Genomic DNA, 26,521 nt, shown 5'->3' on the forward strand with positions numbered 1-26,521 from the left:
CACTCTCACCTCCTCCCAGTGTACCCTTCCCCCTCCCTGTGTCCTCAGTCCATTCTCTACGTCTGCATCTTTATTCCTGTACTGCCCCTAGGTTTTTCAGAACGTTTTTTTTTTAGATTCCATATATATGTTTTAGCATACGGTATTTGATTTTCTGTTTCTGACTTACTTCACTCTGAATGATAGATAGATAGTGAGGTCAAGCCACCTCACTACAAAATAACTCAATTTCGTTTCTTCATACAGCTGAGTAATATTCCATTGTATATATGTGCCACATCTTCTTTATCCATTCATCTGTTGATGGACACTTTGGTTGCTTCCATGTCCTGGCTACTGTAAATAGAGCTGCAATGAGCACTGTGGTACATGACTCTTTTTGAATTATGGTTTTCTCAGGGTAGATGCCCAGTAGTGGGATTGCTGGGTCATATGGTAGTCCTATTATTGGTAGTTTAAGGAACTTTCATACTGTTCTCTATAGTGGCTGTATCAGTTTACACTCCCACCAACAGTGAAAGAGGGTTCCCTTTTCTCCACACCCTCTCTAGCATTTATTATTTGTAGATTTTTTGATGATGGCCATTCTGATTGATGTGAGATGATACCTCATTGTAGTTTTGACTTGCATCCCTCTAATGATTAGTGATATTGAGCATCCTTTCATGTGTTTGTTGGAAATCTGTATATGTTCTTTGGAGAAATGTCTATTAAGGTCTTCTGACCATTTTTGGATTAGGTTGTTTGTTTTTTTGATATTGAGCTTCATGAGCTGCTTGTATATTTTAGAGATTAATCCTTTGTCAGTTGCTTCATTTGCAAATATTTTCTCCCATTCTGAGGGTTGTCTTTTGGTCTTCTTTATGGTTTCCTTTGTTGTGCAAAAGCTTTTAAGTTTCATTAGGTCCCATTTGTTTATTTTTGTTTTTATTTCCATTTCTGTAGGAGGTGGATCAAAAAGGATCTTACTGTGATTTATGTCATAGAGTGTTCTGCCTATGTTTTCCTCAAAGAGTTTGATAGTGTCTGGCCTTACATTTAGGTCTTTAATCCATTTTGAGTTTATTCTTGTGTATGGTGTTAGGGAGTGTTCTAATTTCATTCTTTTACATGTAGCTGTCCAGTTTTCCCAGCACCACTTATTGAAGAGACTATCTTTTCTCCATTGTATATTCTTGCCCCTTTATCAAAAATAAGGTGACTATATGTGCATGGGTTTATCTCTGTGCTTTCTATCCTGTTCCATTGACCTATATTTCTGTTTTTGTGCCAGTACCATACTGTCTTGATTACTGTAGCTTTGTAGTACAGTCTCAAGTCCAGGAGCCTGATTCCTCCAGCTCCATTTTTCTTTCTTAGGATTCCTTTGGCTATTCGGGATCTTTTGTGTTTCCATACAAATTGTGAAATTTTTTCTAGTTTGGAGAAAAAAGCCATTGGTAGTTTGATAGAGATTGCACTGAATCTGTGCATTGCTTTGTGTAGTATAGTCATTTTCACAATGTTGATTCTTCCAATCCAAGAACATGGTATATCTCTCCATCTGTTTGTGTAATCTTTAAATTCTTTCATAAGTGTCTTATAGCTTTCTGCATACAGGTCTTTTGCTCCTTAAGTAGATTCATTCCTAGGTATTTTGTTCTTTTTGATGCAATGGTAAATGGAAGTGTTTCCTTAATTTCTCTTTCAGAATTTTCATCATTAGTGTACAGGTATGCAAGAGATTTCTGTGCATTAATTTTGTATCCTGCTACTTTGATTAGCTCTAGTAGTTTTCGGGAACACTCTTTAGGATTCTCTATGTATAGTATCATGTCATGTCAACATGTGACAGCTTTACTTCTTCTTTTCTGATTTGGATTCCTTTTATTTCTTTTTCTTCTCTGATTGCTGTGACTGAAACTTCCAAAACTATGTTGAACAGTGGTGGTGAGAGAGGACAGCCTTGTCTTCTTCCTGATCTTAGAGGAAATGATTTCAGTTTTTCACTGCTGAGAATGGTGTTGGCTGTGGGTTTGTCATATATGGCCTTTATTATATTGAGGTAAGTTCCCTTTATGCCTGCTTTCTGGAGGGTTTTTATCATAAATTGCTGTTGAATTTTGTCAAAAGCTTTTTCTGCATCTATTGAGATGATCATATGGTTTTCATCCTTCAATTTGTTAATATGGTGTATCACATTGATTGATTTGCATATATTGAGGAATCCTTGCATTCCTGGGATAAACCCCACTTGATCATGATGTATGATCCTTTTAATGTGCTGTTGGATTCTGTTGGCTAGTATTTTGTTGAGGATGTTTGCCTCTATGTTCATCAGTGATATTGGCCTGTAGTTTTTGTTCTTTGTGACATCTTTGTCTGGTTTTGGTATCAGGATGATGATGGCCTTGTAAAATGAGTTTGGGAGTGTTCCTCCTTCTGCTATATTTTGGAATAGTTTGAGAAGGATAGGCGTTAACTCTTATCTAAATGTTTGATAGAATTCGCCTGTGAAGCCATCTGGTCCCGGGCTTTTGTTTGTTGAAAGATTTTTAATCACAGTTTCAATTTCAGTGCTTGTGATTGGTCTGTTAATATTTTCTATTTCTTCCTGGTTCAGTGTTGGAAGGTTGTGCTTTTCTAAGAATTTGTCCATTTCTTCCAGCTTGTCCATTTTATTAGCATATAGTGCTTATAGTAATCTCTCATGATCCCCTGTGTTTCTCCAATGTCAGTTGTTACTTCTCCTTTCTCATTTTTAATTCTATTGAGTCTCCTCCCTTTTTTTCTTGATGAGTCTGGCTAATGGTTTATCAATTTTGTTTATCTTCTCAAAGAACCATCTTTTAGTTTTATTGACCTTTGCTATTGTTTCCTTCATTTGTTTTTCATTTATTTCTGATCTGATCTTCATGATTTCTTTCCTTCTCCTAACTCTAGGGTTTTTTTTAATACTTCATTCTCTAATTGCTTTAAGTGTCAGGTTAGGTTGTTTTAGAATTTTCTTGTTTCTTAAGGTAGGATTGTATTGCTATATAGAACTGCTTTTGCTGCATCCCATAGGTTTTGGGTCGTCCTGGTTTCATTGTCATTTGTTTCTACGTATTTTTTGATTTCCTCTTTGATTTCTTCGGTGATCTCTTGGTTATTAAGTAGTGTATTGTTTAGTGTATTGTTTAGTATCCATGTATTTGTATTTTTTACAGATTTTTTCTTGTAATCGATATCTAGTCTCATAGCATTGTGGTCCAAAAAGATACTTGATATGATTTCAATTTTCTTAAATTTAGCAAGGCTTGATTTGTGACCCAAGATATGATCTATCCTGGAAAATGTTCCATGAGCACTTGAGAAGAAATTGTATTCTGTTGTTTTTGGATGGAGTGTCTTATAAATTTCAATTAAGTCCATCTTGTTTAATGTATCATTTAAAGCTCGTGTTTCCTTATTTATTTTCATTTTGGATGATCTGTGCATTAGTGAAAGTGGGGTGATAACGTCCCCTACTATGATTGTGTTACTGTCGATTTCCCCTTTTATGGCTGTTAGCATTTGCCTTATGTATTGAGGTGCTCCTACGTTGGGTGCATAAATATTTACGATTGTTATATGTTCTTCTTGGATAGATCCCTTGATCATTATGTAGTGTCCTTCATTGTCTCTTGCAATAGTCTTTATTTTAAAGTCTATTTTGTATGATATGAGAATTGCTACTCCAGCTTTCTTTTGATTTCCATTTGCGTGGAATATCTTTTTCCATCTCTCCTCACTTTCAGTTTGTATGTGTAGCTAGGTCTGAAGTGAGTCTCTTGTAGACAGCTTATATACAGGTCTTCTTTCTGTATCCATTCAGCCCGTCTATGTATTTTAGTTGGAGCATTTAATCCATTTAATTTTAAGGTAATTATCAATATGTATTTTCCTATTACCATTTTCTTAATTATTTTGAGTTTGTTATTGTAGGTCTTTTCCTTCTTTTGTGTTTCCTGTCTAGATAAGTTCCTTTAGAATTTGTTGTAAAGCTGGCTTTATGGTGCTGAATTCTCCTAGCTTTTGCTTGTCTGTAAAGGTTTCAATTCTCCATCAAATCTGCATGAGATCCTTGCTGGGTAGAGTAATCTTGGTTGTAGGTTTTTCCCTTTCATCACTTTAAATATGTCCTGCCACTCCCTTCCAGCTTCCCTTCTCAGCTGTTAACCTTATGGGGATTCCCTTGTATGTCATTTGTTGTTTTTCCCTTGCTGCTTTTAATATGCTTTCTTTCTATTTAATTTTTGATACTTTGATTAATATGTCTTGGTGTGTTTCTCCCTGGATTTATCCTGTATGGGACTCTGTGCACTTCCTGTACTTGATTGACTATTTCCTTTCCCATGTTAAGGAAGTTTTCAACTATAATCTCTTCAAATATTTTCTCAGTCCCTTTCTTTTTCTGTTCTTCTCCTGGGACCCCTATAATTCGAATGTTGGTGTGTTTAAAGTGGTTCCAGAGATCTCTGAGACTGTCCTCAATTCTTTTCATTCATTTTTCTTTATTCTGCTCTGTGGTAACTATTTCTACGATTTTACCTTTCAGGTCACTTATCCATTCTTCTGCCTCAGTTATTCTGCTACTGATTCCTTCTAGAGAATTTTTAATTTCATTTATGTTGATGTTCATCATTGTTAGTTTGCTCTTTAGTTCTTCTAGGTCCTTGTTAAACGTTTCTTGTATTTTCTTCATTCTATCTCTAAGATTTTGGAGCATCTTTACTATCATTACACTGAGTTCTTTTTCAGGTAGACTGCCTATTTCCTCTTCACTTGTTTGGTGTGGTGGGTTTTTACCTTGCTCCTTCATCCACTGTGTGTTTGTCTGTCTTCTCATTTTGCTTAACGTACTGTGTTTGGGGGTCCCCTTTTTGCGGGTTGCAGGTTCGTAGTTTCCATTGTTTTTGGTGTCTGCTCCCAGTGGTTAAGATTGGTGCAGTGGTTGTGTCGGCTTCCTGGTGGAGGGGACTTGTTCCTTTGTTCTGGTGGATGAGGCTGGATCTTGTCTTTCTGGTGAGCAGGACCGTGTCCAGTGTGTTTTTAGGTGTCTGTGACCTTATTATGATTTTAGGCAGCCTCTCTGCTAATGGGTGGGTTTGTCTTCCTGTCTTGCTAGTTGTTTGACCTAGGGTATCCAGCACTGTAGCTTGGTGGTTGTTGAATGGAGATGCGCCTTAGCCTTGAGATCTAGCTCTCTGAGAGAACTTTTTCCGTTTGACATTATGAGGAGCCAGGAGGTCTCTGTAGACCAATGTCCTGAGCTTGGCTCTCTCACCTCAGAGGCACAAGCCTGACACCCGGCCAGAGCACCAAGACCATGTCAGCCACATGGCTCAGAAGAAAAGGGAGAAAAAAAAGAAAGAAAAAAATAAAGTTATTAAAATAAAATTTTTTAATTATTAAAAATAAAAAAATTAATAATAAAAAAAGGAAAGAAAGAAAGATCAACCAAACCATAAAACATATCCACCAATGATAACTTGCACTAAAAACTATACTAACAAAAAAAAAGGGGACAGAGAGAACCCTAGGACAAATGGTAAAAGCAAAGCTATATGGACAAAGTCTCACAGAGAAGCATACACATGCAAACTCACAAAAAGAGATAAAGGAAAACATCTATATATATATATATATATATATACAAAAGAGAAAAAAATAAAAGAGAGCAACCAAATCAATAAACAAATCTACCAAATGATAATAAACTCTAAATACTAAACTAAGATAAACATAAAACCAGAAACAAATTAGATGCAGAAAGCAAACCCCAAGTCTGCAGTTGCTCCCAAAGTCCACTGCCTCAATGTTGGGATGATTCGTTGTCTATTCAGGTATTCCAGAGATGTAGGGTACATCAAGTTGATTGTGGAGATTTAATCCACTGCTCCTGAGGCTGCTGGGAGAAATTTCCTTTCTCTTCTTTGTTCGTACAGCTTCTGGTGTTCAGCTTTGGATTTGGCCCTGACTCTGCGTGTAGGTCACCTGAGGGTGACTGTTCTTTGCTCAGACAAGACACGGTTAAAGTAGCAGCTGCTTCGCGGGCTCTGGCTCACTCAGGCCGGGGGGAGGGAGGGGTACAGAATGCAGGACGAGCCTGCGGCAGGCTCGTTTACTAAGAATTTTTATCATGAATTGGTGTGAGATTTTTTTCAAGTGTTTTTTGTGAATTAATTGAGCTAATACTCTGTGCTATTTATGAAAGTGATATTGTATCAGAATACATAATTTTTAATGATATTTTACTAATAGCATGTTTTGGTTTACCTACACGTTATAAAATCTTAGAGGGAAGGAATACTGTCTCAATGCTTTTCTATCTTCCTAATTGTAATCAAAGTGTTATTCATGAGGTAATGATCAGCTGTAAGAAAAGAAAATTATAGACCAATGTGCTTGATGAAAATAGATGCAAATTTCAACACAATATTTGCAAACTGAATTCAATACATTAAAAGGATCTAACAACCATGATCAAGTGGGATTTATTGTTGAGAAGCAAGAACGGTACAACATACGCAAATCAATAAATGTGATATACAACATTAACAGAATAAAGTATCAATATAAAAATCATATGATCATTTCAGCAAATACAGAAAAAGCATTTAACAAAATTCAACATCCTTTCATTAGGAAAATTAGGTATAGAGAGAATGTACCTCAACATAATAAAGATAATATATGACAAGCCCACAGCTAACATTATACTTAAAAGCAAAAAGCTGAATCTTTTCTTCTAAGATCAGGAGCAAGAAATTAGGCAAGAATTAGGCAAGAAAAAGAAATAAAAAGCATACATATCAGAAAGGAGGCAGTAAAATTTTCACTATTTGCAGATGACCTAATCTTATATATTGAAAACCCTCAATACTCCACCAAAAAAATGTTAGAACTAATCAACAAATTCAGAAAAGTTGTAAGATATAAAATCAATGTAGAAAATGTAGTTGCATTTCTATATACTAACAATGGACTATGAGAAAGAGAAATTAAAAGAACAATCCCATTTACAATATCATTAAAAAGAATAAAATAGGGCTTCCCTGGTGGCGCAGTGGTTGGGAGTCCGCCTGCCGATGCAGAGGACACGGGTTCATGCCCCGGTCTGGGAGGATCCCACATGCTGCAGAGCGGCTGGGCCCGTGAGCCATGGACGCTGAGCCTGTGTGTCCGGAGCCTATTGTTCCGCAATGGGAGAGGCCACAGCAGTGAGAGTCCCGCGTACCGCAAAAAAAAAAAAAAAAAAAAAAAGAATAAAATACTTAGGAATAAATTTAACCAAGGAGGTGGAAAATCTGTACACTGAAAACTATATGATATTGATGAAAGAAATTGAAGAAGACACACAAAAATCAAAGATATTCTGTGTTCAGATTGGAAAAAATATTTTTAAATATCCGTATTATCCAAAGTGATTTATAGATTCAGTGTAATCCCTATAGAAATAAGGATTACTGTGGAATCACTATGGAATCAATAGTTTAGATTTGAAGGAGAATTTAAAGATCACCTGGTTCAAGGCCATAAGTATCTTAAGGCAATTAAAGTACAATATTTTACAACTTTTTAATCTTAAAGTTACTATGAGAACTCAGATCTCATTGATTAATATCCATTAATATTTCTACTCCCAAGTAGCTCAAATTGGGGCTGTGAGGTTGCAGTAAGATATCTCAATGGACTTAATTTAGAATATTTAGATTAGGTCCTAAAAGTTCACTAGCAAATAATGTAATACTGGTTCACCTGAAAGCAGAATTAAGTGGCATATTTTTCATTTTTCTTTTTATGCATTTCAGCCTTGTTTGAATTTGATACAAAGAACCTGAAATATTTTTGGAGTTTGAATAAGTATGTATTTTTTTAAGGGAGTTGAGAAAAAGATGAGGTGCTATATTTACTTAGTTGTGTTTTGTTTTGAAAAGCTATTGCAGTGTGATTCAAAGACCTTCTCATTGGTTTGAACTCAAAGAATTTGGAAGTCTGGTTCTGAGTATAAAAACTGGTCAAACCAATAAATAGGCTTTAATGTTGCTTGATACTGACTCTTCAGATAACTTGACCTTTCTTTTCCCCCAAGTGTTTTGAAGTGAATGTGTAGATTCAGTTTGGATAAGTAACACATATATAAAATATTAGCATATTTCTTTCATTAATTTTTGTATGTTAGGAAAAAATGTTTTAAGAAATTATGTTTTATAAATATCAATTAAATCTATCTGGTCTACTGTGTCATTTAAAGCTTGTGTTCCCTTATTTATTTTCTGTTTGGATGATCTGTCCACTAGTGTAAGTGGGGTGTTAAAGTCCCCTACTATTATTGTGTTACTGTATATTTCCCCTTTTATGGTTGTTATCATTTGCCTTATCTACTGAGGTCCTCCTATGCTGGGTGCATAAGTTTTTATAATTGTTACATTTTCTTCTTGGATTGATCCCTTGATCGTTATGTAGTGTCCTTCCTTATCTCTTGTAACAGTCTTTATTTTAAAGTCTATTTTATCTGATATGAGTATCGCTACTCCAGCTTTCTTTTGATTTCCATTTGCATGGAATATCTTCTTCCATCCCTTCACTTCCAGTCTGTATGTGTCCCTAGGTCTGAAGTGGGTCTCTTGTGGACAGCAGATATCTGGGTTTTGTTATCGTATCCATTCGGCCAGTCTGTGTCTTTTGGTTGGGGCATTTAATCCATTTACATTCAAGGTGATCATCGATATGTATGTTCTTATTATCATTTTCTTAACTGTTTTGGGTTTGTCTTTGTGGGTCTTTTTCTTCTCTTGGGTTTCCCACCTAGAGAAGTTTCTTTAGCATTTGTTGCAAAGCTGGTTTGATGGTGCTGAGTTCTCTTATCTTTTGCTTGTCTGAAAAGCTTTTAATTTCTCCATTGAATCTGAATGAGATCCTTGCTGGGTAGAGTAATCTTGGTTGTAGGTTTTTCTCTTTCATCACTTTAAGTATCGCCTGCCACTCCAAAATATACAAACAGCTCATGGAGCTCAATATCAAAAAAACAAAAATTCAATTAAAAAAGACATTTCACCAAAGAAGACGTACAGATGGCCAAGAGGCACATGAAAAGATGCTCAACATCACTAATTATTAGAGAAATGCAAATCAAAACTACAATGAGGTATCACCTCACACAGGTCAGAATGGCCATTATCAAAAAATCTAGAAACAACAAGTGCTGGAAAGGGTGTGGTGAAAAGGGAACCCTCCTGCACTCTTGGTGGGAGTGTAAACTGATACAACCACTATGGAGAACAGTATGGAGGTTCCTTAAAAAACTAAAAATATAACTACCATATGACCCAGCAATCCCACTACTCAGCATATACCCTGAGAAAACCATAATTCAAAAAGACATATGTACCCCAGTGTTCGTTACAGCACTATTTACAGTAGCCAGGACACGGAACCAACCTAAATGTCCATCGACAGGTGAATGGATAAAGAAGATGTGGCACATATATACAATGGAATATTACTCAGCCATAAAAAGAAACAAAATTGAGTTATTTGTAGTGAGTGGATGGACCTAGAATCTGTCATACAGAGTGAAATAAGTCAGAAAGAGAAAAACAAATACCATATGCTAGCACATATATATGAAATCTAAATTTAAAAAAAGGTAGTGATGAACCTAATGGCAGCATAGGAATAAAGACAAAGACATAGAGAATGAAGAATTGAAGACATGGAGTGGGGAGGGGGAAGCTGTGGCGAAGTGAGAGTAGCATCAACATATATACGCTACTGAATGTAAAATAGCTAGTGGGAAGCAGCAGCATAGCACAGGGAGATCAGCTCAGTGCTTTGCGATGACCTAGAGAGGTGGGCTAGGGAGGGTGGGAGGGAAGCTCAAGAGGGAGAGAATATGGGGATATATATAAGTATATGGCTGATTCACTTTGCTGTACAAGAGAAACTAACACAGTATTGTGAAGTAATTATACTCCAATAAAGATCTATTTTAAAAAGAAATTATGTTTGTTTCATTTATTATTTGTGTATTTATGAATGCATTAGTGGATAACATTGACAGATCTCCAATTCATTTTTTTTTTTTAACATCTTTATTGGGGTAAAATTGCTTTACAATGATGTGTTAGTTTCTGCTTTATAACAAAGTGAATAAGTTATACATATACATATGTTCCCATATCTCTTCCCTCTTGCATCTTCCTCCCTCCCACCCTTCCTATCCCACCCCTCCAGGCGGTCACAAAGCACCGAGCTGATATCCCTCTGCTATGCGGCTGCTTCCCACTAGCCATCTACCTTACTTTTGGTAGTGTATATATGTCCATGCCTCTCTCTCGCTTTGTCACAGCTCAGCCTTCCCCCTCCCCATATCCTCAAGTCCGTTCTCCAGTAGGTCTGTGTCTTTATTCCTGTAGATCTCCAATTCTTAATGGTTTTATCAATTAGCACCCATCAACTTATTTAGTAAAAATATGTCATCCAAAGAATATCTAAAATAACACAATGGTAAGTGAGTTATCACCACTGTCCCCTATATTTTCTTACCTGTACCCGAGTCTAATCTATTGGTTTCAGAACTGATTTGGAACCCAGGTGTATAGCAAAGTTGAAGGAAATTTTTCATTGGGACTTGAAATAACATGGTGCTGTCTGGAATTGTTTCTGTTGTATGAAGGAAAATATTTGAGATAGTGGTTATATTTAAACATAATTACTACCAGTTTTTAAAAATGTAGGGAATCAGAATGATAAAGTAGCTCATTCATTGCAAAGGTCCATACAGGCTTGCAAAGAGCAGGAATGCTGAAAGCAGGAGTTTCTAACAGATTAATAACTGATATGTATCTGACATGATTTTGTTTCTTTGCACACAAAATAGGGGAACCTATCTTCAATTTAAAGGGGAAAATCATGTACATTTAAATCCACCTAAATTTTCTGTATTTTCCTGAGCAAACTTTTATTGTATAGAATTATTTAGATAATTATTGAACCTCTTCATCCTCATGTAGCAATTGAAATGATCAGGGCTTTCCAAAAGTATTGCAAATATAACAAAGTTTTCAATTCCTGCCATTGATTCCAGATTGGTCATTTTTTCAAGGTGCATTTTGATAGTTTTAAATCAGCATGAACATGTTAAAATATTTAACACAATTATTTTCATGTAATGCAATTATGAGGTAGTACATTGGCTGCTGAATGAATCAATAATCTTATTTTATGTGAATACTTACATTTGAAGTCTTTTTTTTCCCGAGACGTGACACATATTCAAAAGAGACACTGCAGCATAAAAATAGTTAAAATTGTACTGTAGCTCTTAAAGTAGTTGACTCTGTATATAAATCTCAGAAAATCCATTAGTCTTTTCTACACTGGTTAGATAGATGGTAATAAAATCCCAAGGGATATAAATACAATACTAACAGTGGTTTCTGATGATTTTGGCTGATATCCTAGAAAAGAGTGACATTTTAAACTGAAAGTGGTTTTATTTCCTAAAGGAATGAAAATATAATTTCTATTCTGTATTCAATTTGATCTATGCTAAATAAGAATCATTTAGTAGATGCCAGATAGGGCATTAACTTGTAGTGATAAGAGAAAATATGTACAATCCCCATGGACACTTCTTAAACTACAACTTCTCATACCATGCAAATATGGCACTTTTAAGTTTTAACGCATTTATAAAACTAACACACATGTTCAGCAGAAATACAATATGAGGAGGGCACATACCCTAACTCCATGGGGACAGAAGCTACAGAAATTGAGACCCTTCTGGACCTTGCCTTATGTACCTCTTCACCTGGCTGTTCATTTGTATTCTTTATAATATCTGCTACAATAAACCAGTAAACAAAAGGGATGTGTTTCCCTGAGTTCTGTGAGCTGTTATAACAAATTATTGAGCCTGAGGAATGGAATATGGAAACTCTCAATTCATAACTGGTTGGTCAGAAATACAGATGACAACCTGAGACTTGTAACTTGCATCTGAAGTGGGAGCAAGCTTGTCCAACTAAGCCCTTAACCTGTGGGGTTGGGGTTAACTCTGAGTAATTACTGTCAGAATTAAATTGTAGGATACCCATTTGGTGTCAGGAAACTTGGAGAATTGGTTGTTAGTATGAAAAAAACCCACACACATTTGGTGCCAGACGTGTTGTGTGTGTAGAGAAACAGTTTTCCTTTAATGTGTAAAAATATGCATTTGGAGTCAGTGGACTTTTGAGCTAATGGGCTTCAGCCTGCTTTGAAGAAATAAACAAACTAAGGGCCAAAACGCAGTGACCATCTTTGGTTCATTCATAGAACAGGTTGTATGACCTGTGAGGGCAGGTACCATTTCTGCTTTTACTCACTCTTTTCCTCCTTTTGGTGGTATATGGTGGTATATGGTGGATGCACAATAATATATAGAATGGTTGAATTATGTAAGATCACTTTTTAAAAAGTATTAGAATGTTCCAGGTTATGTTACCATCTGCTTTTATCAATTTGTGACCATTTTGGCTGATTTGAAACTTGTATTATTTTCTTCAAGGGCAAGATACAACAAGGCCTGCTCTGTTCTGAATGTTTGTGTGCCCCACAATTATTTGGAAAACTTAAGGCTAAACACCTAATGATGGCATTAGGAAGTAGGCCCAATGGGAGATCATTAGTTCATACAGAATGAATGGGATTGTACCCTTATAAAAGAGACCCCAGAGAGCTAGCTCCTCCCTTCTACCATGTGAGGATACGAACAAATATGCAGCTGGGAAGAGGGTTGTCATCTGACCATACTGGCACCTGGATCTTAGACTTTCAGCCTCCAGACTGTAAGAATAAAGTTCTTTTTTTTTTTTTTTTTTGCGGTACGCAGGCCTCTCACTGTTGTGGCCTCTCCCCTTGCGGAGCACAGGCTCCGGACACGCAGGCTCAGCGGCCATGGCTCATGGGTCCAGCCGCTCCGCGGCATGTGTGATCTTTCCGGACCGGGGCACAAACCCGTGTCCTCTGCATTGGCAGGCGGATTCTCAACCACTGCGCCACCAGGGAAGCCCTAAATTTCTGTTTTTAAGCCACCTAGTCCGAGGTATTTTGGTATAGCGGCCCAAATCGACTAAGAGAGAAAATTGGTGCTGCAGTAACAAATAAAAATGTGAAAGCAGTTTGGGAACTGGGTAATAGGTAGAGGTTGGAAGAGTTTGGCGGTGCATGCTAGAAAACAGCCTACATTGCTGTGAACAGATCATTAAAAGCATTTTGTTGTAGGCTCAGAAGAAGAGGAGAGCTGTAGTGAAAGCCTTAATCTTAGAGAATACCTAAGTTGTTGTGAACAGAATGTTGGCAGAAATGTGGAGGGTAAAGGCCATTCTGATGAAGTCTCAGACAGAAATGGGAAATATATTGTTGGAAATGGGAGGAAAGGCGATTCTTGGTATAAAGTGGCAAAGAGCTTGACTGAACTGTGTTCATGTTCAAGCATTTTGTAGAAAGAACTTCTGAACAATGAAATTGGATATTTGGCTGAGGAAATATCTAAGCAAAGTGTTGAAGGGGCAGCCCATTTCCTCCTTCCTTCCTTCCTCCTGATGTTATAGTGAGATTTGAGAAGAGAGAAATAAAGACAGAATTATTAATTAAAAAGGAAGCAGAACTTTAAATTTTGAAAAATTCTCCTACTACCCATATTGAAAGAAATGAAAAAGCTTGTTTGGGAGAGAACGTGAAGAGTGCGGCCAAATCTGATATGAATATTAGTATGGATTAGCCATTTCAACAAGAAGCTAGGAGCTATTCATCAAGAAAATGGAAAAATGACCCCAAAGGCATTCTGGAGACCTTCAGAGCTGCCCTTCCCATCACAGGCAGAGAGTGCAAGGGCCTACAGAGCCTGGCCACCTCACACTGTGGGCTCCAATCCGAATTCCAGTGCCAGGCTCCTGGACCATCCCAGTGGGCTCTGGTGCAGCTTCTGTGGCATCCAGCAAAGCACCAGCAGCCTAGCTGCCTCCACCTGGATTTTGAAGGATGGGGCAACCTGGAGCCATGGGCATGCAACCTGGGCAGAAGACCACTCCAGGGGCGGCCACCATAGAGTTCTCACCAGGGCAATATCCAGCAGAACCGTGGGAGTGGGGCCTTTCCTGCAACCCACACAGGTAGTCCCACCTGAATGCAACAGAGTGCAATTCTATTTGGGAAGACGAAGCATGGGCTGTGCCCAGCAAAGCCATGCAGGTGGGGCACCTAGAGCTTTGGGGGTCCAACCCTTGCCTCAGTGTGTCCAGAATGTGTGAATGCAGATGGGTGGGTCTGGAAGATGGGACATACAGCTAATAGACTGTTCTCAAGCCTTGGGGTTTAGTGCTGTTTGCCCCAAAAGTTGTTGAACATACCTTGGACCTGTTACTTCTTTTTTCTTTTCTATTTATCCCTTTTGGAATGAAAATATCTATCCTATGCCTGTCCCACCATTATGTTTTGGAAGCACATGACATGTTTTATTTCATAGGTTCACAACTAGAGTCTCATCTGTATCTGATTTAGATGATATTTAGATGAGACATTCAACCTAGATTTTTTTTTAATTGGAGTATAATTGCTTTACAATGTTGTGTTAGTTTCTGCTGTCCAGTGAAGTGAATCAGCTATATGTATACATATATTCCCTCCCTCTTGGACCTCCCTCCCAGCCCCATCCCACCCATCTAGGCCATCACAGAGCACCGAGCTGAGCTCCCTGTGCTATACAGCAGGTTCCCACTAGCTATCTCTTTTACACATAGTAGTATATTTATGTCAAACCTAATCTCCCAATTCATCCTACTCTTCCTTTCCCCCTCTCTGTCCACATGTCCATTCTCTACATCTGCCTTTCTATTCCTGCCCTGCAATTAGGTTCATCTGTACCATTTTTCTAGATTCCACATATATGCATTAATAAACGATATTTATTTTTCTCTTTCTGACTTACTTCACTCTGTATGACAGAATCGAAGTCCACCCACCTCTCTACAAATAACTCAATTTTGTTTCTTTTTATGACTGAGTAATATTCCATTATATATATGTACCATATCTTCTTTATCCATTCATCTGTTGATGGACATTTAGGTTGTTTCCATGTCCTAGCTATTGTAAATAGTGCTGCAATGAACATTGGGGAACATGTGTCTCTGAATTCTGGATTTCTCAGGGTATATGCACTGTAGTGTGATTGCTGGGTCATATGGTAGTTCTATTTTTAGTTTTTTAAGGAACCTCCATACTGTTCTCCACAGTGGCTGCATCAATTTACATTCCCACCAACAGCGCAAGAGGGTTCCCTTTTCTCCGCACCCTCTCCAGCATTTATTGTTTGTAGAGTTTCTGATGATGGCTGTTCTGACCAGTGTGAGGTGATACCTCATTGTAGTTTTGATTTGAATTTCTCTAATAATTAGTGCTGTTGATCATCTTTTCATGTGCCTCTTGGCCATCTGTGTGTCTTCCTTGCTGAAATGTCTATTTAGGTCTTCTGCCCAGTTTTGGATTGGGTTGTTTGTTTTTTTGATATTGAGCTGCATGAGTGGCTTGTAAATTTGGAGATTAATCCTTTGTCAGTTGCTTCATTTGCAAATATTTTCTCTCATTCTGTGGGTTGTCTTTTCATCTTGTTTATGGTTTCCTTTGCTGTGCAAAAGCTTTTAAGTTTCATTAGGTCCCACTTGTTTATTTTTGGTTTTATTTCCACTTCTTTAGGAGTTGGGTCAAAAAGGATCTTGCTGTGATTTATGTCATAGAGTGTTCTGCCTATGTTTTCCTCTAAGAGTTTGATGATGTCTGGCCTTATATTTAATCCATTTTGAGTTTATTTTTGTGTATGGTGTTAGGGAGTGTTCTAATTTCATTCTTTTACATGTAGCTGTCCAGTTTTCCCAGCACCACTTATTGAAGAGGCTGTCTTTTCTCCATTGTATATTCTTGCCTCCTTTTTAGTGATGTTGAGCATACTTTCATGTTTTTGTTGGCAATCTGTATATCTTCTTTGGAGAAATGTCTATTTAGGTCTTCTGCCCATTTTTTAATTGGGTTGTTTGGTTTTTGATATTGAGCTGCATGAGCTGTTTGCATATTTTGGAGATTAATCCTTTGTTCATTACTTCATTTGCAAATATTATCTCCCATTCTGTGGGTTGTTTTTATATCTTGTTTATGGTTTTCTTTGTTGTGCAAAACTTTTAAGTTTAATTAGGTCCCATACTCTTATTTTGTTTTTATTTACAATACTCTAGGAGGTGGGTCATAAAAGATCTTGCTGTGATTTATGTAATAGAGTGTTTTTCATATGTTTTCCTCTAAGAATTTTATAGTGTCCGGTCTTAGATTTAGGTCTTTAATCCATTTTGAGTTTATTTTTGCGTACGGCATTAGGTAGTGTTCTAATTTCATTCTTTTACATGTAGTTGTCCAGTTTTCCCAGCACCATTTATTGAAGATGATGTCTTGTCTCCATTGTATATTCTTACCTCCTTTGTCATAGATTAGGTGACCACAGATACGTGGGTTTACCTCTGGCCTTTCTATCCTGTACCATTGATCTATATTTCTGTTTTTGTGCCAGTATCATACTGTCTTGATTACTGTAGCCTTGTAGTATAGTCTGAAGTTGGGGAGCCTGATTCCTCCAGCTCTGTTTTTCTTTCTCAAGATTGCTTTGGCCATTCGGAGTCTTTTGTGCTTCCAGACAAATTGTATAATTTTTTGTTCTAATTCTGTGAAAAATGACATTGGCAATTTGATGGGTGTTGCACTGAACCTGTAGATTGCTTTGGGTAGTATAGTCATTTTCATAATATTGATTCTTCCAAGGAGCATAGTATATTTCTCCTTCTGTTTGTGTCATCTCTGATTTCTTTCATCAGTGTTTTATAGTTTTCTGAGTACAGATCTTTTGCCTCCTTAGGTAGGTTAATTCCCAGGTATTTTATTCTTTTTGTTGTGATGGTAAATAGGAGTGTTTCCTTAATTTCTCTTCCTGTTCTTGTGTTGTTAGTGTATAGGAATGCAAGAGATTTCTGTGCATTAATTTCATATCTGCAACCTTACCAAATTCATTGATTAGTTTTAGTAGTTTTCTGGTGGCATCTTTAGGATTTTCTCTGTATAGTATCATGTCATCTGCAAACAGTTTTTACTTCTTCTTTTCCAATTTTATTCCTTTTATTTCTTTTTCTTCTCTGATTGCCATGGCTAGGGCTTCCAACACTATGTTGAATAATAGTGGCAAGAGTGGACATCCTTGTCTTGTTCCTGATCTTACAGGAAATGCTTTCAGTTTCTTACCATTGGGAATGATGTTTGCTGTGGGTTTGTTGTATATGGCCTTTATTATGTTGAGGTAGGTTCCCTCTATGCCCACTTTCTGAAGAGTTTTTATCATAAATGGGTGTTGAATTTTGTCAAAAGCTCTTTCTGCATCTATTGAGATGATCATATGGTTTTTATTCTTTAATTTGTTAATATGATGTATCACATTGATACACCATATTTGCATCTCTGGGATAAATCCCACCTGATCACAGTGTATGATCTTTACAATGTGTTGTTGGATTCTGTTTGCTAGTATTTTTGTGTGTGTGTGTGTGGTATGCAGGCCTCTCACTGTTGTGGCCTCTCCCATTGTGGAGCACAGGCTCCGGACATGCAGGCTCAGTGGCCATGGCTCACGGGCCCAGCCACTCCGTGGCATGTGGGATCTTTCCGGACTGCGGCACGAACCCGTGTCCCCTGCATTGGCAGGCGGACTCTCAACCACTGCGCCAACAGGGAAGCCCCTGTTTGCTAGTATTTTGTTGAGGATTTTTGCGTCTATGTTCATCAGTGATATTGGTCTGTAATTTTCTTTTCTTGTGATATCTTTGTCTGGTTTTGGTATCAGTGTGATGGTGCCCTTGTAGAACGAGTTTGGGAGTGTTCCTTCCTCTGTAATCTTTTGGAAGAATTTGAGAAGGATAGGTATTAAATCTTTGCTAAATGTTTGATAGAATTCGCCTGTGAGGTCATCTGATCCTGGACTTTTACTTGCTGGAAGATTTTAAATTATACTTTCCATTTCATTACTTGTGATTGGTCTGTTTATATTTTCTAATTCTTCCTTTTCCAGTCTTGGAAAGTTGTACCTTTCCATGAATTTGTCCATTTCTTCCAGGTTGTCCATTTTATTGGCATATAGTTGCTTGGAGTAGTCTCTTATGATCCTTTGAATTTCTGTGGTGTCAGTTGTAATCTCTCCTTTTTTATTTCTAATTTTATTAATTTGAGTCCTCTCCCTTTTTTTCTTGATGAGTCTAATTAAAGGCTTATCAATTTTGTTTATCTTCTCAAAGAACCAACTTTTAGTTTTATTGATCTTTGTTATTGTTTTCTTTGATTCTATTTCATTTATTTCTGCTCTGATCTTTATGATTTCTTTCCTTCTACTAACTTTGGGTTTTCTTTGTTCTTCTTTTTCTAATTGCTTTAGGTGTAAGGTTACATTGTTTGAGATTTTTCTTGTTTCTTGATGTGAGCTTGAATTGCTATAAAATTCCCTCTTAGAACTGTTTTTGCTGTGCCCCAGAGGTTTTGGATCATCGTGTTTTCATTGTCTTTTGTTTCTAGGTATTTTTATTTTTATTTATTTTTATTTTTTTGCGGTACGCGGGCCTCTCACCGTTGTGGCCTCTCCCGCCGCAGAGCACAGGCTCCGGACGTGCAGGCTCAGCAGCCATGGCTCACGGGCCCAGCCGCTCCGCGGCATGTGGGATCTTCCCGGACCAGGGCATGAACCCACGTCCCCTGCATTGGCAGGTGGACTCTCAACCACTGCGCCACCAGGGAAGCCCTCTAGGTATTTTTAAATTTCTTCTTTGGTATCTTCAATGATCTCTTGGTTACTTAGCAATGCACTATTTAGCCTCCATGTATTTATCATTTTTACAGTTTTATTCCTGTAATTGATTTCTAATCTCATAGCATTGTGGTTGGAAAAGATGCTTGATATGATTTCAATTTCCTTAAATTTTCCAAGGTTTGATTTGTGACCTATTCTGGAGAACGTTCTGTGTACACTGAAGAAGAAAGTGTATTCTTCCACTTTCAGGTGGAAAGTCCTATAGATATCAATTAAGTCTATCTGGTCTATTGTGTCATTTAAAGCTTGTGTTTCCTTATTTATTTTCTATCCGGATGATCTGTCTATTGGTTTAAGTGGAGTGTTAAAGTCCCCCACTTTTATTGTGTTACTGCCTATTTTTCCTTTTATGGCTGTTAGCATCTGCCTTATGTATTGAGGTGCTCCTATGCTGGGTGCATAAATATTTACAATTGTTATGATTTCTTCTTGGATTGATCCCTTGATCATTATATAGTGTCCTTCCTTAACTCTTGTAACAGTCTTTAAAGTCTATTTTATCTGATATGAGTATTGCTACTCCAGCTTTCTTGTGTTTTCCATTTGCATGGAATATCATTTTCCATCCCCTCACTTTCAGTCTCTATGTGTCCCTAGGTCTGAAATGGGTATCTTGTAGGCAGCTTATATATGGGTCTTATTTTTGTATCCATTCAGCCAGTCTGTGTCTTTTGGTTGGAGCACTTAATCCACTTACATTCAAGGTGATTATCGATATACATATTCCTATTACCATTTTCTTAATTGATTTGGGTTTGTTTTTGTGGGTCTTTTTCTTCTCTTGTGTTTCCCACTCAGAGAAGTTCCTTTAGCATTTTTTGCAAAGCTGGTCTGGTGGCGCTAAATTCTCTTAGCTTTTGCTTGTCTGAGAAGGTTTTGATTTCTCCATTGAATCTGAATGAGATCCTTTTTGGGTAGAGTAACCTTGGTTGTAGGTTTTTCCCCTTCATGAGTTTAAATATATCCTGCCACTCCCTTTTGGCTTGCAGAGTTTCTGCTGAGAAATCAGCTGATAACCTTATGGGGATTCCATTGTATGTTATTTGTTGCTTTTCCCTTGCTGATTTTTATACTTTTTCTTTGAATTTAATTTTTGTTAGTTTGATTAATATGTATCTTGGTGTGTTTCTCCCAGGGTTTATCCTGTATGGGACTCTCTGTGCTTCCTGGACTTGGGTGGCTATTTCCTTTCCCATGTTAGGGAAGATTTTGACTATAATCTCTTCAAATATTTTCTCAGACCTTTTCTCTTTCTCTTCTTTTTCTGGGATCCCTTTAATTAGAATGTTGATGCATTTAATGTTGTCCCAGAGGTTTCTGAGACTGTCCTCAATTCTTTTCATTCTTTTTCTTTATTCTGTTCCTCGGCAGTTATTTCCACCATTCTATCTTCCAGCTCACTTATTCACTCTTCTGCCTCAGTTATTCTACTATTGATTCCTTCTAGTGTATTTTTCTTTTCAGTTATTTGTGGTTCATCACTGTTTGTTTGTTCTTTAGGTCTTCTAGGTCTTTGTTAAACATTTCTTGTATTTTTTCTATCAGTGCCTCCATTCTGAGATTTTGCATCATCTTTACTATCATTACTCTGAATTCTTTTTAAGGTAGGTTGCCTATTTCCTCTTCATTTATTTGGTCTTGTAGGTTTTTACCTTGCTCCTTCTTCTGTAACATACTTTTTTGTCATCTCATATTTTTTGATGGGTGGGACTGTATTTCTGTCTTACTGGTTGTTTGGCCTGAGGTGTCCAGCACTGGAGTTTGCAGGCAGTTTGGTAGTTCTGGGTCTTGGTGCTGAGATGAGGACCTCCAGAAGGCCTCACTCTGATTAACATTCCCTGGGGTCTGAGGTTCTCTGTTAGTCCAGTGGTTTGCACTTGGCGCTCCCACAACAGGAGCTCAGGCCCAACCCCCTGCCTGGGAACAAAGATTCCACAAGCCACATAGTGTGGCAAAAGAAAAGAAGAAAAAAGGAGCAGTGCAATAACAAAGAATAAAAAATAAAATACAAGTAGAAAGATAAAAAATATATTAGTTAAAATAAAAATATAATTGAAACAACTACAACAAGGTAAAACAGAACCACAACAGAAAAAAGAATTTAAAAAAGGGAACAAGCTAAAAGGAGCAGAACAATAACAAAGTATAAAATAAAATTAAAATAACAAATTTATTAGAAAAAATAAAAGCATAAATGAATTAACAACAACTAGGTAAAACAGAACTGCAACCTAAAAGAAAAAAAAAAGGCTGGAAAAGGTCTTAGCTCTGTGGGGTAGAGGTTAGGCAGGGGTGGAACTTAGGCTGGGGTGGGGTTTAGGGTTGGAGGCAGGGCCTAGGTCCGGGTGACTTTTAAGCATGGGGCAGGGCCTACGCTTAGAACCTGTTGTGGGGAGAGGCAGCACAGACTGAGGGGAGCCTCCGAGTGTAGAGTTCTGGAGTTTGGAGATAAGGCCCCAGGGTGAGGGTATGTGGTTGGGGTTTATGCCCAGTGGGGTTGGAGGGGGTCTCAGAGGGGGTCTTGTTTTGGAGTGCCCTGTGTAAAGGTAGGGCCCTGGCTGCGGGTGTATGCGTGGGGCTTAAGCTCTGCATGGCTGGAGGGAGCCTCTGTGGGTGGAGGATTAGGCCCGGGAGCCCAACAGGTTCCCCGGTGCCCAACTGGGCAGGAGAAGTGCTGGCCATGCTCCCTTCTGTTCCTCCACTCTCCCGAGCATCTCCCCTGTTGCTGCTGAACCCCTAACCGTGGGTAGGCCTCCCACTGGGTGTGGGAACTCCTCCTCTCCCCCAGCTGCCCCCCAGGGGCACTTGTCCTGTCCGTCCAGCCTTTACTTTTGCTCCGCCTCCTCTCCCTCCCACTCCCTCAGGACCCATGCAGCTGGAGGGGGCCTCAGTGGGCAGAGGATCAAGCCTGGGATTTCAGCAGGCTCCCTGGGGCCCAAATGGGCAGGCGAAACGCTGGCCACACTCCCTTCTGGTCCTCCACCCTCCCAACGATTCCCCCCTTCCCCTCTATGGGCGTGGGAACCCTTCCCCTCCCCTAGCCTCACCAGGGCTCTGGTGCTGTCCCACCTCCACTTTTCCTCCCCCTTCAATTCCCCCAACTTCCTACCCGGTTGCTGGGGGTTCCTTCCATCCCCTTAGGTGTCTGTGGTCCCCTGCCAGTACTTTGTAGGTGCCCTAGTCGTGCAGAGACGCAAACTCCACATCCTCCTGGTCTGCCATCTTGACTCTGTCCCCCTTGACCTAGATTTTTGAGTTGATGACATGAGAAGGACATGAATTTGGGGGCCAGGGACAGAATCCTGTGGTCTGAGTTTGTGTCCCCCCCAATTCATATACTGAAGATCTATTGTCTGAGGTGACAATGCATTACCTAGTACTGAGTAAGCAGTAGATCAGAGACTCCCACTTGTTCTGTGAGGAGAAAAGGTCTTTCTTTTCCCAAAGGCACTATCTTCAGGAAGAGCAATGCTGTCATTTCCACCATATCTCATATATGTCGATGGTAAGAGATAAAATTTCTAGCCTAAAAGCATTATGATGTAGTATAAGACTGGCAACAACTCTGCAGTCATCAATCGCATTTGAATTATGCCCTTGCCAGAATTCCTTCCCTCATCCTGCTACGCTTCAATGCCATAGCTACTACAAATGCATAGCAGTTTCTTCTAGGATAAGAATTTATTTCTCACCTGTAGTCATATAAAGGTTACTAAGGTTGAATGAGACTTGAGCTTTAGTTCAGATTATCAGTAGTTTATTTCAAGCTAAGACAGTAGCTTCATCTGTAAAAATGAGTGGCTCAAATGCACTGTGTATAAATTTACAGCTCAATGATTATATAATTCTAGGTAGATATCTTTCATTCATACAAAATCTACTTACCTGACTATGTTTCTTAGAGAATGAAACTTAGAAATATTCTCATCTATAGTGCATGTACAATAATATAATGTATTTAAAATTGTTCTTACAACAAAATACTAATGACATGGGCATGACTCTTAGAAATTCACATATATATGATAAATTTTGTGCCTGACCAGAAAAAAAAAAAGAATGAAAGAAAAAAGTAGTACTTTTACTGCTTAATAAAATCATCTGAAGTTTAAAAAATGATATGAAATGGTAAATTAACAGCACTTTAGCACATGAAAATTAACAGGAAAACTCACAGATTTTCTTGGTGATGCATTGCTGTTTTTATTACTGGTTAAATTTTCTTATACTTCTCAGGAGACGGTGGAAACATTTATACAATAAGATACATAATCAATGAGCTGCATTCTTAAGCAATTTTATATTTCTGACAAGGTGACAGCTATGTTAAAAATTTCAGCAAGTGTTAAGCATATGGACTGCATGTCTCAAAAAAACACTTTTTTCATTAGAGTATTTATTATTTATTTCAAATGTAAACATTTGGGTATTCAGATACCATTGAAACATTATTTAAAACCATATCCTATGGCTGATAGACACACATATTTCTGTGTCACCAAGATGATAAGAATATGCATTGTAGCAAAATAAGGGTACAAATTTGAATTGGAAAATGAAAGAATTCTTGACATCATTGTAGTTCAAAAAGTATATGTCACTGAGTTTTGCAAAACCATTCCATTTAAAATGCATGTTTTAAGATTGACAAGAAGAACCCCACCTTAAGTGAAAGCACATACTGGTAGAACCTTGTCTAAAACAGATTATCTCCTAACTTTTCCCAAAGAATTTTATTTTCATAATTTTACATTATCTCTTGATATCTAAAATATTTTGACTCAGTACCATGTTTCCATTTGTTTAATATCAATCTAGATAATGTTTGAATTCCCAGCTTCTAGTCTCCAGTTAGGAAGCTATCCCCAAAACTTTTTTGCTATTTCTTTGTTTTGATGCATTGGGAAAACTACATCCACTAAAATGACCTCTGTGAGGTCAATGGTTTTGAATATTTGTTTACTGCTCTATAACCAGCACGAGGAACACAGTCTTACACATAATAATTATTCAATAAATATTTGGTAAATACATTTTCTGAATGAATTTTTTTCTGATGAAGCAAACATTTGGAACTCTTTCCATTGCCATAGCACTAGCCCAAATTAGCGTAAGCTAATAAGACACAGGAATGTGAAGATATATATTATTGGGAAGTCCGAAGATGGAGCAACTTTTAAGCACAGTTGGAACGAGTTGAAACAAGATTATCTAGTTTGCTTTCGGTCTCTGTGGTTCTTCTTCCCTGGATGCATTAGCAAGTCCATGTGGCCCCCTAGGATGTGCACTGCCTAGTTCTAGAAGATACAGTTCACATGGGCTATGATGTGAATGTTCATCCCTAAAGTTGTGAAGTACACAACCTGCAAAAGTATACAAGGTCGTCTAGGATTCTAGACTCATTCTTTCTTTCCTTTAGCCAGGGAAAATGACTGCTATTATTGCTGTTAAATAACATTAGTCAATATCCGTAGAAAACATTTTTTTTCTGTGTGTATATGTACACACGCATGCGTTTGCATGTCTACATGTGTGGTGTATCTTAAGATAAGATTGTGATTATTCTTTGACAATACCTGTGCTGTCTCCAGAGGAATGGAATAACAAGTTATTTTTTCACTCCTGTGGATGGTGGATAGAGTGTACTTCCAAAATAAGGGGAATGGGAGAAAAGTGAGAGACAATCACAGATGATTGCTGAAACCAGGGGGAAAGTACTGTCTAGTTTTACAAAAGATATCTGCTTCTGACTTTTAGGGATTGAAAACACTGACTTTTAGGGATTGAAAACAATCAGCAAAAGCGCTCCAGTGCAGATCCTTAGGAATGAAACTGCCAAATAAATAGACTGAGTCTACCTATAGACTGAGTCTAACATATCCTAGGCTGCTAGAAATATGCTAAATACAAAGTCAATACAATTGACTGTCTATATAGAATTGATGAATAACATATTTGCAGTATATATATATGTGTGTGTGTGTATTTTCATTGAGTACAATTCTAGTTATCAAAAAGGTATAGTGATTATAAGTATTATTGTCATCTTAATTACAAATAACTGGTGGGGTAATAAGACAAATTATGGATCTAAAGAGAAGGACTAATATAACCTTTCTCTCTCCTCTTTTCTTGCTATTTCCTCCAATTTTTCTCTCTCTTGTGTTGTTTTTGATTCCTTTTCTTCTCTAACACAATAAATATTCTCTATTCTATTCTATTCCATTCTTTCTATTCTCAACTCTTAAAGCCTATCCTATATCCTTTCCTCACACTACATGTTCTTCCTTATCCTATGAACTTATGTTTATTTAACTACACCATGTATGCTGAGAATCCCCAAACATATATGAACTTAAGTCCAACTCCTATCTGATTCTACCTCCAATAGGTTGATAAGATCTTTCTCATACCATTAGTTGTATTCTAGATCCTCATCATTTCTTGCTTTGAATATTGAAACGGTTTTTAAATAATTATTGCTTTGTTCCCTGCCTTCAAATTCACATTTCTCCTATCTCTGTTTTCACAGATCAGATTATGTTATTCCTTGCTCACTAGGCTGGTTCCCTAATGCCTGAAGAGTTCATACCCAATTCTTAAATGTGAAATTTGAGGATTTTTGCAGTTTAGGTTCAACCGGCCTGTTTAAATTATCCTTCCACCTTTCATTTGGCCTCTACTCTGGCAAACTAGATTACTAGTCATTCCCTGAGTACACCATGCCCCCAGCCTTCCCCCGGCAGCCCCTTTGATGAGACTTGAAATGACCCAGTGCTAGCATATGGCACAATTTGTGTTCATAGGAAACACTCTGGAGATGCAGACTACACTTGGTTTGTTCTCAAAGCAGCTATAAAGTCTGCCTATCTCCCTTTAAGTTGGAATCAGACCTTCGTTCTATGAGTCTGCTAAGCTCAAAGAAAGCATAGCAGGCTATTCAATGGTCTCTTTAAAGTCACTCTCTCAGGACTTCCCTGGCAGTCCAGTGGTTAAGACACAGTGCTTCCACTGCAGGGGGTATGGGGCCAATCCCTGGTCGGGAAGCAGGGAACTAAGATCTTGCATGCCACGTGGCCAAATAAATAAATAAATGAAGTCCCTCTCTCAAAAGAGGTGAAAAGAAGACTGACACTCTCCTCTGAGTAGCTGGGAGTGGAGGGAATGGGGTAGGGTGGTTGCAACCAGGCAGATCTGCCTAACTGTTCTCTTCACAAGTCCTGCATTACCATATATCCCTGAATCTGAGAAGCTGTAAGATTCTCTAGTCATTTACATTCTGCTAATGAAGACAGGCTGCATAAAAAGTATGATGTGCTATTGATTTTCAGATAATTCTTGATTTCAGAGACGTCAAAAAAACAAACAAACACCCACTCTTCTTCTTTGAGACATGGAAGTTAAGGGTAAGACTCACAGCCCGCTTTTCTGGAATTCACTTCCATAGCTTTCATTTAATTTTGACTTATCATACCCTGGATGGAGCTACAGTCACCTAATGGCCTTTTCTGGCCACCTATTTTTGCTTTAGCCAAAATTTAATTATAACGTTATGCAACATGTGTCATTTTATACAATAAT

The sequence above is a fragment of the Phocoena phocoena genome, chromosome 2, assembly GCF_963924675.1.
Source record: "Phocoena phocoena chromosome 2, mPhoPho1.1, whole genome shotgun sequence".
NCBI classification, from domain to species: domain Eukaryota; kingdom Metazoa; phylum Chordata; class Mammalia; order Artiodactyla; family Phocoenidae; genus Phocoena; species Phocoena phocoena.